Source organism: Pelodiscus sinensis, chromosome 5 (genome assembly GCF_052426305.1).
Source record: "Pelodiscus sinensis isolate ZL-2025 chromosome 5, ASM5242630v1, whole genome shotgun sequence".
NCBI classification, from domain to species: domain Eukaryota; kingdom Metazoa; phylum Chordata; order Testudines; family Trionychidae; genus Pelodiscus; species Pelodiscus sinensis.
This window is the reverse complement of record NC_143056.1, coordinates 117,024,069-117,041,601: the sequence shown is the minus strand read 5'-3', so window position 1 is coordinate 117,041,601 and position 17,533 is coordinate 117,024,069.

The window sequence follows — 17,533 nt, the reverse complement described above, 5'->3', positions numbered from 1 at the left end:
AGAGGTCCTGGAAGCTAAACATTTAGATGACTAGGAAAATAAGTTCAGTATAGGCTTTTTATGCTAGCTTGAGGCTGAGGCTTTCAGAACTGCCATGAGGACTCGGACACCCAATTAATCAATTAATTAAAATTAATTCTACTTGAAATGTCTATGTACTGGTAAAATCATCTTAAAAGTAAAAAATTAGATAACTAGAATGCATGGCAGCTGTATAATACCGGAGGGCGGGGGGGCATTTAAGGAAAACGGGTGGAATAATAAAAATTAGCAAAATCAACAAGAAACTAGATGAACAGGCTATAAACTTCACAAGGATAGACTGAGTTATGAAGTTCAGAGAGAAGCAGATTATCTAAAATATTCCTTCAACTCTAATGAGAGAACATTTCTGACTGGAGAGGATCGTTCAGTGAAAGCCACCTTGAACAACAAGTTGACTGATAAAGGTGAGGGTGTTGATGGAAAAGATTTTTGTAAGGTGTCTGACACAGCATCACCTAACATTCTGATTCTAAAATGATACAACATCAGTAAACTGTATGTCAAAAGTACTAAGACCTGGCTGTGAGATCTCAGAAAAGTTAATGGGGTGTTTCTTGGGAGAAGCAATTAGTACTACGCCTGATGCTATTCAGCCTTTTCATCAATGATCTGGAAGTAAATGTACAATCACTGCTGACACAATTGGTGGCTGACACAAAATTTGGCAGACTGATGATCAGAGGTGAAAGTAGACGTCAGGCCTGGCGACCTTAGCAACAGGGGCTCTGGGGTGGAGCCTCAGACAAAAGGGGTAGGTCAGACCTTCTCATTCCAGCCACTCCCTTCATGGCTGCTGGCGGGGATCCCCAGAGCTGCAGTGGTAGAAGCCAACAACCCTGGGGCTCTGGTGGTAATTTGAAGGGCTTGGCCTTCCAACCCCTTTTTGCTCCCTCCCTCACCAGTGGCCTTACTGACAGTACTACTGCGGAAGCACTTTAAGAACACAAGAATGGCCGTACTGGGTCAAACCAAAGATCCATCTAGCCCAGTATCCTGTCTGCTGACAGTGGCCAATACCAGATACTCCTCACATGATCCCTCCCCCAACACCTACATCCAGAGAAACAGAGGCTAGGGACACCATTCCTACCCATCCTGGCTAATAGCCATTGATGGACCCAACTTTAACATCGTTGCCTCTCTTGCTCTTGAGCAAAAGGGGCAATGAAGTATCACAGCAGCACTGCCAAGCCCTACCAGCAGGGCCACCAACGAGTTAGTGAGCAAAAAGTCAGCCATGTGTGGGCCAGTCCGGTGGCTGGTTCTTAATGGTGTGCTGCACCGGTCTGCATGGTCTGGTGGTAACAATCAAAAGAACAGGAAAGTCATACTGGGCCCATTCCAGTGACATGCATTTTAATACAGACAACAGGAAAATTAAACATCCAGGGACAAAGAATATAGGCCATGCTTGGAGAATGGCGGCCTGCATCCTGGAAGGAAATAATGCTGAGAAATGATATGCAGGTCACAGTGAAGAAGCAGTTGAATATGAGCACTCAGGTATGATGGTTTGGTGAAAAGGGCTAATGCACTGTTTTAGTGTATAAGTCGGGGAGTAATGAATAGGAGCAAGGTGGTGATTTTTTCTCTGTATAGGGCATTGATGAGACAAAGGCTATGTCTAGACTGCAGGCTTCTTTCGAAAGAGCATCTTTCGAAAGATCACGTCTAGACTGCAGGCGGATCTTTCGAAAGAAAAATCCGCTTTTTCGAAAGAGAGCACCCAGCGAGTCTGGATGCTCTCTTTCGAAGACGGCCTCTTTACATTGAAGAACGCCTTCCTTCGAAAGAGGAACTTTCGAAGGAAGGCGTTCTTCCTCGTGAAATGAGGTTTACCGCCATCGAAAGAAAAGCCGCGTTCTTTCGAAATAATTTCGAAAGAACGCGGCTTGAGTCTGGACGCAGGGGCAGTTTTTTCGGGAAAAGGCTACTTTTCCCGAAAAAACCCCTGAGTCTGGACACGGCCAAAGGGTGTGTCTACACAGCAGAGCTTAACTCAAATAAGCTATACAAATTGAGTTACGTCAATTGAGTAGTTTATTTCGAAATTGGGAGCATCTACATAGCACTTATTTTGAAATGGAGCACTCTTCCTCCAACTTCCCTTACTCCTCGTACAATGAGGGTTACAGGAGTTGGAGCAAGAGACTTCCAGTTTGACAGTATTTCGACATTATTTCGAAATAACTGCGTGCTGTGTAGATGCAGACAAAGTTATTTCAAAATAGCACTACTTATTTCAAACTAATGTTGCTGTGTAGACGTACCCAAAGTCTGAAATATCATCCAGGTCTGGTGTCCACATTTTTAAAAGGATGTCGAAAATTGGAGAGGGGGCAGAAAAGAGTCAAAAAATTATTTGAGGGCTGGACAAAATGCCTTACAGTGAAACTGTAAGAAGAGTTCTATCAAATTGCAAATCAAAAAGATTGAGATGCAATGGTGACTTGATTACAGGGTATAAAGTATCTTAATGAGGAGAAAATACAGGGTAGTAAGGAGCTCTTTAATTTAGTGGGGAAAGGCATAACAGGAATGAGTGGCTGGAAGCTAAAACTGGACAAACTAGCAATTAAGCATGAATTTTAACAGTACGGGTGATTAATCATAGGAACAAGCTGCCCAAGGAAGTGGTGAATTATCAATCTCTTGATGTCTTCAAGAAGTAGGTACAATTTAATAGCCTCATATTGTGATATACAGGTCAGATAAGATGACCTATTCGTACCTTATGGCTTTAAACTGGATGACTTTATGAATGAATCTGTGAAATCCTAAACCCTAAAAATACAAACATACCAATAGAGTTATATTTCTGGCCTCCAAATTAGGGGGAAGCTATAGAATGTGCATTCTAGATTAAAAGTAGATTAAAGAGGCCGCTAAATGTAAGCAATAATAAAAGACGACTCCAGTATCTTACACATAAATTGGTCATATGTCCTGTCAGGGCAAGGTTCAGAAAAATGATCTCTCAGCATCTTAAATGAATACTTTTTGGAATGGCTACAAAAAGAAAGGCTGATCTTGGCTTAGTTTTAAGTACCATAGAAGTTAGTTCAAAAAGTGACTGCAAGTTAAGCCTCTAAAGTTACCACAGCATAGTTAAGCTAAACAATGTTGCTATAAAAGTATACTGCGGTGAAATTAATGTTGAGCAAAAGTTTTTGTTTCGGTGTAAAAAACATAAAACCAAAAAAGGGAAGCCAGTCATAAGTGAGGAAATTAAAATCTGTAGCCTCAGCATGAAGGCAGCTTAACCATGGCATAATTAAGTCACACAAGACATGCACATCCCTAAACAAAAAAAGGAAGCAGGAAGGCAAGGGGGGACAAAAGCAATGGAAGCTATTCTGATACTGTGAATTGGCTATAGTAGTACAGGTTGCAACTCTCTAAACCGGGATTCTCTGGTTCAGTAACATCCAGGATCCATCAGGACGATGGATGTTCCAGGACCAGAGATCTCTGTTGGAATCGGGTGGCTGGGAGCCCTGCAGGCAGGCAGGGCAGTAGGCTGCCAGTAGCAGGGTTGCCTAGAGGGACTGGAGCCTGGCTCATGGCAGCAGGAGTGCCTGGCAGGGCCAAGAGCCCGGCACGCAGGCGCGAGGGCTGCCCAGTAGAGCCAGGCCAGGACTGGTAGGGCTGATGGCAGAAGAGCCAGAACTGATCTTCCCTGGTCAGGCAAAATCCCTCATCCAGGACTGGTCAGGTCCCAAGGGTTCTGGACCAGTGAGGGTCCAACCTGTACTTTGCAATGACCCCCATGACTTCTGTAGAAAGCAACAAGATCTAGAGGGCATGGATTCTAATCCCAGCTTTGAAATGACCTTGGACAAGCCAGTTCATTTCTTTATTTTTCCCCTCCTTCCCTTTGTCTTGTTTCTTTAGATTGTAAACTCTTCCGGGCAAGACCCGTCTTGCTCTCTGTGTTTGTTCTGTGCCTGACAGAATGGAATTTTGATCTTGGTTGGGGCCTGCGGGCATTCCGGTAATACTAAAAAACAATAACCATGGAATAAGGCACAATGCAATGTGAATAAGGGTATCAGAATCTGTCTCAGTAAATATGTGTACATGAGCTATTTTGAGAATCTATTTGATCCAAATACGTATCCTTCAGTACATAAACCTTCAGCCCAATGGAAACCAGTGAAAAAAGAACATGCCCTGGCTAGGTTCTCCAGAAGAGCCTTCTCATTATATAATAGCTAATCCCAGTGTACCATGAAAGCTACTGCATTTTATTACACAAAGCACAGAGATATTATAATGTCACCAAGGATGCCACGCAACATTGGGTGGCATGACAACGACGGCAATTTCACAGACCTAAACATAATGGCAATGACAGCGGAACTAATGTACAGGCAATTATTCTTACATTATTCAGCACTTTCAATTGCTTTTCTTTTTAAATGGCAATATGATGTAATAATGTATAAATACTGTAAGGAAGGATTTATTTATAGTTGTCCTTAGCGATAACAATGAAAATACTAAAGCATTTTCCTCCACACTATCCTCATTGACTGCAGTAGGTCTGTCCATTTTTAAGGTAAGAAATGCATTCAATCCTATCTGCTCCAATGCATTAAAAAGAAGAGGTATAAATGTAGAAGGATACAGAGTGGGGGTATGTCTACACTACAAAGTTAGTTCAGACTAACAGATGTTAGTTCGAACTAACTTTAATAGGCGGTACACTAGCGCTCCGCTAGTTCGAATTTAAATTGAACTAGCGGAGCGCTTAGTTCGAACTAGGAAAACCTCATTTTACGAGGATTAAGCCTAGTTCGAACTAGCTAGTTCGAATTAAGGGGTGTGTAGCCCCTTAATTCGAACTAGTGGGAGGCTAGCCCTCCCCAGGTTTCCCTGGTGGCCACTCTGGCCAACACCAGGGAAACTCGTCTGCCCCCCTCCTGGCCCCGGACCCCTTAAAGGGGCACGGGCTGGCTACGGTGCCCGTGCCAGGTGCAAGCCTGCCAGCACCCAGCCAGCAGACCCTGCACCTGGCATGGATTGAGCCACCCACCCGATGCCTCACAGCCCTCCCCCTCTTCCCGGGACCAGGCTGGCGGCTCCCGGGAGTTTGCCTGGGACCGCAAGAGGCGGGCACCCGCCTGGGCTACTGCGGACATCGTGGACCTCGTCCACGATCTCCGCACTAGGCACAGGAAAGTGGCCAGCTAGGGCAGGAGAGCTGCCAGCCTGGCCACCCAGGAGCAGGTGTGCAAGAGAATAAAGGGGGTCCACTGAGACCCCCGACCCTGAGCCCTGAGCTTACAATGGCCGTCCTGGGTCAGAACAAAGGTCCATCTAGCCCAGTAGCCTGTCTGCCAACAGCGGCCAACCCTAGGGACCCTGGAGGGGATGGACCGAAGACAGTGACCAAGCCATTTGTCTTGTGCCATCCCTCTCCAGCCTTCCACAAACCTTGGGCAGGGACACCTCTCCTACCCCCTGGCTAATACCACTCCATGGACCCAACCTCCATGAATTGATCTCACTTCCCTTTAAACTCTGTTCTAGTTGTAGCCTTCACAGCCTCCTGCAGCAAGGAGTTCCACAGGTTGACTCTTTGCTTTGTGAAGAATAACTTTCTGTTATTAGTTTGAAGCCTGCTACCCGTTCCTTTCCTTTGGTGTCCTCTAGTCCTTCTTTATGGGAACTAATGAAGAACTTTTCTGTATGCACCCTCTCCACCCAACTCTTGCTGTTAGAGACCTCTATCCTGTCCCCCCTCCGTTTCCTCTTTTCTAAGCTGAAAAGTCCCAGTCTCTTTAGCCTCTCTTCATATGGGACCTATTCCCAACCCCTGATCATTTTAGTTGCTCTCCCCTCTCCCAGCCTCTCTCTTCCCCTCTCCCACCTCCTTTTCCCAGTCTCCCCCCGTTTTGTTCAATAAAGACAGATTCCATTTTGGAAGACACATTATCTTTATTTTGTACATCAAGAAGAGGGGCTAGGGAAGGGTAAGTGGAAGCAAGTAAGGGAGGAATGGGGTACGAGCCCCCGATGGGGAGGACTGGGCTGGCTCTGCGGGCTTCTGGGGGTGCAAGCTCTCCTGCAGCCCCCCAATTGCTCCCTCTCCCCAGATGGCAGCCTGCGGCAAGTGCATCCGGGCTGATGGCTGAGTGGTGTGATGTGCCCAGTGTGGGTACTCCAGGCAATCCAAGCCAGGACTGCTTTGCAAGCGGGGCACCGCTGAGAACTGTCTGTCCGGGGTGGGGGTCGGGTCCCTTTAAGCACAGCCCTCGGCTAGCCTGAGACAGCAGCTCCACGCTCTAAGTCCTCCTCTGATGCCCTGCCGGCACTGCTTCCGGCCATCCTTAAGCCCGGTTCAGGGTCCACTTAATGTGGACATGCTAATTCGAATTAGCAAAACGCTAATTCGAACTAGTTTTTTAGTCTGGATCCATTAGTTCGAATTAGCTTAGTTCGAATTAACGTTGTAGTGTAGACGTACACTGGGGTTTTTAACACATGAACAAAATAGAAAGTGGGTTCAAGACTACAGGTAGCATCCAAAGGCAGACAAAGGTTAGTATGTTGGGTGTAAAGATACCGTCCACTGGTAAAGACACCATCCGTCTTCATCTGAAGAAGTGGGTTGGGCCCACAAAAGCTCATGCTACTATCTACATGTTTTGTTAGTCTCTAAAGTGCTGCAAGACTATTTGTTGGTTTTTAAGTTATACCATCAACTGTTCAACCAGGAGGCCTTCTTCTGTGAATGAGAAGATTTAAAGGAAAACAAACTATTCAGGTGAGTGAGAGTTGTAGCACCAAACTGTTAGGTAACCCTGTGTCTGTTGATCAGTGAAAGCCATGGAGCCAGGTGAGAGTGGTCACCCCCAGACTAGGATAGCATCTGATATATGAGTTTCAGAGAGGTAGCCATGTTAGTCTGTAACTGAAAAAAACTTTTAAAACAGTGAATAGTTCTGTGGCACCTTCTTAGAGACTAACAAAACATATAGATGGTACCATGAGCCTTCGTGGGCACGATCCACTTCTACCTTCATCTGAAGAAGTGGGATGTGCCCAGAAAAGCTCATGATACCATCTACATGGTTTGTTAGTCTCTAAGGTGCCACAGGACTGTTTTTTCTGATATATGAGTGAAATTACTGCAGAGCTGGGCAAAGATGTAAAGGCAGATTCTAGACTTCGAGTCAACCCTGGAGTGATTCCATTGAGTTCATTAGAGTTGCTCTGGATTTATAACAGCATAATTAAGTGCAGCATGTGGCCCTAAAGTGAGAATACTTACAAACCACATGGTTTATAATGTATCCTGGGAGTTTCCTTTGGGAACCACCCGCTCAGAATGTTTCCTCTTTATTGATGTAGATATTACACTGGAGGAAAGACCTCAACATAGGTTAAAGCTACACAAATGTCTGGCTTCAAGTAACTGCAGTTTGAGAGACAGCTGGGCACGGCCTAATCCAACAAACTGCTTGTTATGGCCCATAAGAGCCACTGTGTATTTGTTTGTTGAGAGAGCACAGCCTACTCCCTGCTTCTAACAGCTTCTGACAGAGGCTAGTGACACCATTCCTGCCCACCATTGCTGATAGCCATAATCCTCTATCTATGCCCAAAGGGACTCGCTTTGGGAGACTAACTGGATTTTATCTGCATTCGCACCATTCCTGGACCACCTCTTCCAGACTTTGCATTTACAGGCATTCTGGGCTTATAGACTCATAGACTTTAAGGTCAGAAGGGACCATTATGATCATCTAGTCTGATCCCCTGCACAGTGCAGGCCACAAAATCTCACCCACCCTCTCCTAGAATAATCCTCTCACCTATATGGTTCTGCCAGAGAACATATCATGGATCTCCAGATGGTGATGATCTAAGGAGGTCCTTTTGTTTGTGATGGGGATGCCAGAATTTCTCAGCTTAATAGATTCCTCATCCACTTATCTTGCACCTTCCAAAATCAGAACTCCCATCAATACCATGTGCTACAGCAGAGTCCCACATGCTGGAGTCATACTGTTCACACAATAAATTCATCAGAAGCAGAGGCCTATTTTAACTGGAATTGACATGTTGCAATGCATTTAAAGAATTCATTAGCAATTCTGCATCACTACAAACGGAGTTTTATTCTAATCAGAGTACACTATCCAGGAAGTAGATATTAGAATACTGGATAGAGAGGATTAGTTGCAAATATTCCTGCAAATAAAAGATATTAATTTACTTGGACAGTATTTGTGATCCTTTTAATTTTCTCCCGTGAATAATGAGGCATGCAATATTTTAATCAATAAAATACTCATAGAAAGGAAAATGTTGCAAATACTTTTGTAACATTTCATTTACACACAAATACTTTGTTCATGTCAGTGTTAGTGCTGGAAGTATTTACGTAACCATTTTGAAAGCTCTCTGTGGATTTGGGAAGTATCCAATCATGGAAGGGAAACAATACCATGAGAAGCACAAATAATGAATGCCAAAAGAGAGAGATTTAAGCAGTAGGGCTACGTCTAGACTGCAAGCCTTTTTTGAAAGAGGCTTTTTCGAAGGATACATTTGAAAAAGCCTCTTTTGAAAAAGAGCGTCTAGACTACAACCAGTACTTTTGAAAAAGCAAGCCGCTTTTTCAAAAGAGAGCACCCAGGCAATCTGGATGCTCTCTTTTGAAAAAGCACAGTTTGCATTACATAGCATCTTTTTTCGAAAGAGCGCTTTCGAAAAAAGGTGTTCTTCCTCGTAAAATGAGGTTTTCCGCAGTTGCAGAAACTGCCGCGTTCTTTTGATTTATTTTCGAAAGAACGCGGCAGCAGTCTAGACGAAGGGGAATTTTTTTTTTTTTTTAAAAGGCTACTTTTTAAAAAAAAAACCTGTAGTCTAGACACACCCTAGGTGAATAGTTTACAAACAATCCATAGGCTAAATTGCGATCACATAAACCATTCATGAAGTAACTGAGTATCAAACACATTTGGAAAGTCTGCTCCTAGATAATTTGAAAACAGAGGCCCCATTTCAGTAAAATACTCTGGACTACCTGTATGTTTAAAATATATATAAAGGTTTTGCTGGAACAGTGCCAGAAAAAGGAGTTGCATTTATTTAACAGTGTTCTGTAAATAGTTTACCTAGCTATAATTCTTCTATCACTGTATAATAGATTTTTTCTATGAAAAATTAAGAATTCAATATCAATATTGCAAGAATAAATGTGACAATTGACAATCCCTCTTTACATGAATTAATGGGATAGTTATTTGGGCATACTGCTGTACTTTCACACTTCTAATAGTTTTTAATGGATGGCCCTTATCAGCAAAAAACTAAGATGAGGAAGCAATGGGGATGTTTGTGGTCACCTGGTTAGATGTTCAATTGTATTTTCCCCAACACAGATACTTAGTTGAATATTTACATGTAATCAGTGTATTGGAACGTGTAAGTAGCCATGATTTTCTGGAAAGCCTTGTGTCTGGCTTTCCTTTTGGGTTTATGTTGCTGCTGTTCATTTCCTACCAGAACCTATACTGTGGGATAAATACAATTAGATGGTAAAATTATTGTGAACCATACCTCTGTGTTTTGCTTTATTTCAAATGTTTTGAGAAGAGTTTTATAATTTTAAAAAGTCATCCATGCCAAAAGCACCACCAGAAGTGAACATGCGCACAAAACAGGGGGTTTAAAATAAGACAGTGAAAAGCAGTGGGTCTGATTTCCATTTCTGTTACACCAGCATTTATTTTAATGAAGTTACCTTTGCATAAAACTAATGTATTGAGTGAATACAGGCCTACCATATGATCATATAACTCATGTTATTTAGCAGACAAAGGACCCAAAACTGTGAGAGTTTGAACATCTTAAAGTCTCAGGGTCTGATCCTTTTCCTATTGAGATTAGTTGCAAAACTCCTATTTACTTGAGCAGTCCAAAATCAAACCCTCGTTAACTTTAATGAAAGGTGAGTTTTCTCAACACTGCACTAGTAATTCAGGTCATGTCTACACTTACAACCTCACAGTGGTACCGACACAGCTGTGCTGCTATAATAGAGCTCTTGTAGTCACGATAAAGATGGGAGAGAGCTCTCTCGTCTACCTAAAAAACTCAACAAATGCTGGTAGATACGTCAGCAGGAGAGCTTCTCCTGCTAACACAGCACTGTGCACATGAGCACTTGACAAACTTACGCTGCTTAAGGGTGGGTTTTTTTCACACCCCTAAGCAACAAAAGTTTTGCCAACATAAGTGTTAGTATAGATGAGGCCTTCATTAGCTATTAACATTTCCTTCTTAGAGTCATATCACCCCTCGCAGTTCAGGTAAATATTAAAAGAACTGCCCAAAGGCAGCCTATATAATTCTTGATCATGCCAGATGTATAAAAGTGAAGAGAGAAGGGGTATGTCTAGACTGAATCCCTCAGTTGGAAGAGGGATGCAGATTAGGTAGGTCGACATTGCAAATGAGGCAGGGATTTAAATATCCCGTGCCTAATTTGCATTAAAATGGCCACTGCGTTTTGCTGACTCAGCACTTTGTCGGAAAAAAGCAGCAGTCCAGAAGGGGATCTGTCGAGAAAGAAAGCCTTTTTCAACAGATCCCTTATGCCTCCTGCAAAGAGGTTTACAGGATCTGTTGGAAAAGGCTTTCTTTCTCAATCGATCCCCGTCTAGACTTGTGCTTTTTGCGGATAAAGTGCTGAGTTGGCAAAATGCGATGGCCATTTTTATGCAAATTAGACACGGGATATTTAAATCCCTGCCTCATTTGCAATGTCAACCTGCCTAATCTGCATCCCTCTGCCGACAGAGGGATGCAGTCTAGACATACCCTTATTCTGGAAGATCCCTTATTCCTACTTTCAAGTAGGAATAAGGGATCTTCCGGAAAAAGGCTTATTTCCGCAAGATCCCATCTAGACTGGCGCTTTTCTCCGGCAAAACCCAGAGCCGGAAAAAAGCGGCAGCCATGTTCATGCAAATGCCGCGGGGGATATTTGCAATTCCGACTGGTCTCATTAGCATCCTTTTTCCGGAAAGGGGTGCCAATGTAGACATAGCCAAGGTGTTCTTACCTTGCCAAGCAGTGTCCTTTCTTTTAACTCTTTCGGAAGAATAGCTATTTTAGAGACAGGAGTGCAGAGTGAGAAGGGCTTTAGAGAGAAAAAATGTGAATATTTCAAGGTAATTAGCAGCATATTGTTCACAGCACCAGAAAAAAATTACTGATTGCCTGTCAGTAATTTGGTTTTGTTTTGTTTTTGCTACAGGATCCATTGTTTTAATGACAGGAAAAGAGAGCTGTCAGAAGACATTTGCATAGTGCAAATGGGGTCACAAATAAGGGGATGTGTATGTTATTTAGCAGTTAATGGGGCAATGATGAGCATGTAACTATAAGAACAAAATTATTTCTTGGAGTATGGTGAAAAACTGATTTTGTTTTCCACGTACAACTGAAGGCTCAATTAAAGCAGCAATTGCAAACACAAAAACCTGCTTGATTCCCTTTGCACTGGGCTCTTGCAATGATCTCATGAAGTGTTTCTGTTTGTTTGTTTTTATTCCTGCCTCCTTAAGATGCATTATTTGAAAATATAGCTCTGTTTGTATAGACTGTGCTGCTGGTGAGTTAGACCAGGGGTTTCTGTTCATTTGGGAAAAGGAAAAGAATCCTGGCCATCAGAAATGTTTACTATATCAGGAAATGAATTCACTACTCTAAGGGTCCAGTGGATATAAAGCAAAAATTAAAACAGGAGCCTCATATAAGCTCACTTTGCATTGTTTCCTTCATAAACAGCCCAACATACGTTACAAAGCTCAGAGAGAGAGAGGTAGTTTTATTGGGATGAGGAGGGGGAAGTTAATTGTTCTGGGTTTTTTTTTTTTCATGTTGGTACATTTGAATAAAATCCGGTCTTCTTTCTCCTTTCTCCCGTTCCAAAACTTCACTGAGAAATAACACTAGGCAAAATCATTTCAAGCTGTCACCATTACACAACCTAAATTTTATTTCTTCATTAATGCATTACAGAGGGGGGGGGGGGGACAACAATGAGAACATTGCTCTGGAATGTGTGTTTATTGAGCACAAAATGATATGTTTACTGAAATAGCAGTTGCTGCCGGGTTACCCAGTGGGAGAAATCTTTCTCTTTCCACATTATCCTGGTATCCCGGTGTCACTCTGATCCAGAGGGTTTCACTCCAGAGGTGGAACGATTCCACCCTCCATTGCATCCCTTTAGTTATGATCTATGTTACAATAGCCATGCCCTGTTCTGAAGGGGAGGCCAGAGGGAGGTCACCTCTTATTGTGCAATTGGACAGTGAAGAAATAAGCAAGGATGGTGGGACTGTTGTGGGAGCCTGATCCTAGGCCAATTGAAGTCAATGGGAGTCTTTCCATGGGCTTTGCAGCAGGCCCTCGAGAGAGAGATCAAAAGGAAAGAAAGGTCAAACTATCCAGTTGTGGGGAAAGCAGAGTGTCAGATGACAGGCAAATAGGGCTGAATCCTTGCCCCCTTTGAAATTAATGGCAACACTCTCACTGGCCTGAAATGTGCCTTATAAGTGGAAAAAAAAAACAGTATGAAAAATATGAATGCAGAGTGTGTAGTGATGGTGACAGACAGACAAATAAATAGATCAGCTGAAGGAAGAGAGAGAAAGAGATGGAAGGTAAAGAAATAGATGAAGGCAGACATGTCCTGATGGAGAGCAAGCAACAGCAATAAATACCTGTACAGAGAATGGCAGGCTAAATATAACTCTTTGGTAATGGAACCCCTCATCCCAAGAGCCCTGGAAGAACCTCAGAGTACTATACGATAGCACTGATGCTGCTGTAGCACTTGAGTGTATACCCGACTTATACCTATGGGAAGAGTTCTCCTGTTGCCGTAGGTAACCCACGTCCCTGAGAGGCCGTAGCTAGGTAGATAGAAGAATTTGTCCATTAACCCACCACTGTCTACACCAAGAGTTAGGTCAGTGTAACTACATCTCTCAGGTGGGTGGATTTTTCACACCTGTGAGTGATGTAGCTAGACAAAAGTACATTCCTAGTAAGACCAGGTCTCCATCTGACTGTTCTTAGGCCACAAGGCCTATCTGTTTGCACACGCCTTCCCTCAGTGACGGGGCAAAGGAATAGCTCAGGAACATTGGCCATCATGGATAAACGACAGCAAACTTTCTCATGAGTAACAGCTGCTGGATCCTGACCTTGTGGAGAGTAAATTACCTTTGAGGTTCAAATCCTGACATTCTAAATGTAGTTCTTGACAGCTTGGCTGTAATGAACATATTATAAATGCATCCTCAGGCAGATAAATGAGGAGTGTGAGGAAGGAAGGATGGATGCATCAGACAGATAAACAGAAAAAGAGGAAGGGACTGATTCACTGCTGTGTTACCCCAGTTTCAGCATAAAGTCAGACTAACATAGTGGTAAACCAGGACCCAAACAAATGGAGAAAGAGACTAAAGGATGTGGCTAGATAAATAGATACTCAAAAGCATGAGTCTCACTTAGGGCTTAAACGTTAGGTCAACCCAGTGACGTTGTTGACAGAATTTCCAGGTGCCTGGGCAAGGTTGGTGGCACCATCTCTGGGACCCTGGAAAGGATTGGGCTTTGGTGAAAGGGGCGAAGCTTGGGGGCTAGCCTTCCCTTGACTGGCCTGTGCCACCTAGTGATGATTTAAAGGGCCTGGGGCAGCTGCCCCTTTTACTCCCTGTTGGTGATTGTGAGTGCCCCAAGCTACTGCTGGCCTGGTGTAGCGTTGCCACACGGGTGCAGAGCCAGATCATGGGCAGTGGCTGGACAGTGCACGCACAAGACATCACCACTACTCCGACTGACATTGCTACAATTTAAAAGAGGCAGGGAGCTCCCAGCCACTGCTCTTTAAAGTCACCCAGGCTCCTGGGCAATTGCCCCTTTTGTCCCTACCCTGGTTTGGCCCTGGTTCAGGGATGTGCAAACTACAGTCATTACATGGACTCAGAAGGGTACCTACGTTAATCTGTAACTTCGAAAACAATGCGGAGTCCTGCGGCACCTTAGAGACTAACAAAGGTATATAGGGTCATGAGTAGTTACATGCTGTAGCTAGGTGGACCTAGCTCAATGTGCAGCCTGAGCTAGGTTGTGGGGAGGGACAGCTCAGTGGTTTGAATATTGGCTTACTAAACTTGGGGTTGTGAGTTCAGTCCTTGAGGGGGCCATCTGGGGCAAATCTGTCAGGGATGCTACTTAGTCCTGCCATGAGGGCAGGGAACTGGATTCAAGGTCCCTTCCAGCTCTATGAGATAGGTATGTCTCCATATAAAAAACAAAACTTTCTGTCAATTTAGCTGTCACTTCTTGGAGAGGTGAATTAACTACAGAGATGGGAGAAGTGAGTGTCTACACAGAAGTGCTGCAGCTGGGCCATTGCCATGTTTTAAGTGCAGACAGAGCTTCACACGTCTACCCTATGTTGGCATAACTTGTGTTGCTCAAGGGTGTGAATAAACTACCCCGTGAGCAACATATGTCTTTGGGAGCGCTTCTTCCACCAACACAGAACACAGCTTCTGCCTCTCACAGAAGTGTTTTTATTGTGCCAACTAGAGCCACTAAAATGATGTAATGGATTTTCTGTAAATAAGAATAAATTGACTAGGCTATGCAAAGCTTTATAATGATAAACGCGTGTGTGCATGTGTGTGTATACTTACAAACATACGTACATACATGCACACACTGCAAAAGGCCAATAAATACAAAGGAAACAAAAATGTTTTCTTATTATTACAACAAGATCCAGGCAGCAAAAACAGTCTGCTGTATAATTAAGGAGGCCTTTGCTCAGGATGGCTGCCAAGCAGACATCTACATTGGCTACTACATTGCTTAGTGTGGATTCCACCACAACTCTCTAGTGATTCACCCACCAGCCAATCAGAACATAGCTAGTCAGCTCCCCAACCAACCTAAACAAAACTTCAGTGTTTTCTGTTCATTCCTTCATCCTTTAAAGAAAAATACACACACACTGAGACACACACACAGACAATGCTCCCTGCCATTCCTAACTGGTACAGCACATTACACTAATGAAGGGATACTGCGGCTCATGCCTCACTCACAATGCTGCCAAAACAAGGAACAAACAGTCCCTACCATTTGGATGGAACTGCTTGATTTGAACTTTTCAGAGGCTTATAATATGAAAATTCTTGAAAGGAAACATTCCCCCCCCCCCGCTGTTTATGAAGCTATGGCAGATGTGACTGGAACAATGAAAGAGGAAAGGGCCACAAACACATCTCACAATCGCAGCAGATCTACCTCCATGGAAAAGCAGCTGGGCAGGTAGTAACACTTCTGGCTTGCAGTTACACTGGGCCCCAAATACTGACACAGGGCTCCTCATGCTGTCATGAAAACTGCACTCGCTTTAAGCCCTTGTTCCATTGAGGGGCCTACAGAAGACTACTGCCACTGGCCAGCGTTAGTAAAAATTGGCTCTGTAGGAGATCAGAATGGGGTTGCGATTCTGCTCCAGGTCAGAAGGTTTCAACCTGCCTCACTGCAAGAGTTGCTAGTCCCTGCTCTGGTTTGGAGCCAGTCAACCCCAGAGTCACTGAGCATGGCCTGGCTGCAGGGAATTGGTCCAGCCCAAGCCCTGATTCAGGGCAGGGCAAGCACAGAGACACTGGGCTGTGCCTGGCTGCAGGCAAAGTGACAAATTGATGGTGAATAGCTCAGCTGGGGCTAGGTGGAGGAGAAGGCTGTCACCCACAAAGGGCAGGTGGCAGAGAGGTGTAGGCAGCTGCTGAGTCAGCAGGGAATCCACACTGCAATACGCCAACTCACTCCAGTAATCCTTGGGCCGTACTATACTCCCTGTCCAGGCACACCTGTAGTATCAGGGAAGAGTCACCACAAGCTGCTTCTTGGGATCTGTGTCCATCAGGGGCCTGGGTAACTCAGGCCAATCACTGGCTTCTCCCAGGTCAGTGTTGGGCAGTGGCCTGTGTGGTCCAGGCCAATTATCCTCCACCTCTGGGCTTGCCTCAGTCTCCCAGCCTGAGGAACCAGGAGGAACATCTGTGTCCTCCAGCAGCTGGGGAGCTCCGAGGTCTGGCCTTTACACTTCCAGCTCCATCCAGTAGGATACATTAAAGTGGCCTTCCCCTTCCAGGTCAGAGGGGTCCAACTTGCCCTACTACAGTCTCCCACAATTGTTACAAAAAGTACTAATTAACTATCCATTTCTCCATGATTCTCTTAACCTGCCAGGCACCTGGGAAGAAGATAGGTAGATATTTATACACAGCAAATCCAAATTAACATAAATATCTGCTCATCTCGGTTTTGTATGCTGGTGCCAGGTAGGTGGCGAGTTGTGACTGCAGCATCAGATTGACTTAAGTTTGCACACACCCTATTATTTCTGTTACCTGGTTACCCCATTCTCCCATCCCAGCCTGTTTGGGTGTTTCAGTCTTCTGTTGTATCTTGTCTTTGAAATTATAAACCATTTGGGGCTGGCAGTATCATTTTCAAATGTTTGCACAGTACCTAGCACAGGGCTACTCAACATGCGGCTTGTGGCCTTTTTGTTTGTGGCCCATGGTGCGGTTTAGATTTATGCGGGGCTCAACACATGGCCGATGGGTGGGAGCCAAAACAAAAAAGTGGTCAATATAACAGTCTTCTGTTGAGGTGCATTTTAGTAGTTAAATTCCTAGACTGTCATTACTCATTAGAAGTGCTGTCACATGGGTGGAAATCGGGTAAATATTGCATTTTAATAATATCAGCAAAACTGACTTAAATGGGGCCTGTGTGTTGTGTATTCATGCCCGTCAGTGTGAAAGAAGCTATTGCTTATATTTGCATATATATTTGCATGTATATACAACCACACTTAAGTTGTGGCCCTCAGCATGTACTTTGAGTATCATGGTGGCCTCCAGGGCTTTCAAAGTTGAGTAACCCTGACCTAGCACAAGGAAACTAGGGCACAACTTCTCCAGGCTTGTGGCTTTTGCCTTGCCCCATATGCAGCCCGTCCAAGTTCTGCTTTGGTTCCTGCACAAGTGATTGATGAATGGTACGGCTAGCGTCCTACAATGGGGGCGGGGACAAAGCTGTTATGGAGTCTGTGACAGAAAATATACAAGTACCTCCCCGAAAGTTTCGATCGCCTGTCTCTGCAGGATTCCGTTGAGAATCAACATCCTGCTCAGCCATATGGATTAGCTACACCGGGGTATGTGCAGCTCTCCAGATACGGCCCACTTTTCCATGCCCTGCATTCCACAAGCCACAACCACTTACCCTGCATCTATCTTCTGTTTCCTGGTGCCTAGAAAGGGGTTGCTTAGACTAGCTATGTCCATCAATAGTGGAGTACAGTTCCTGGCTGCCAGACACCCTAAGTGACCCTGGGGGGAGCCCGGGGTCCTAGCCTACCTCA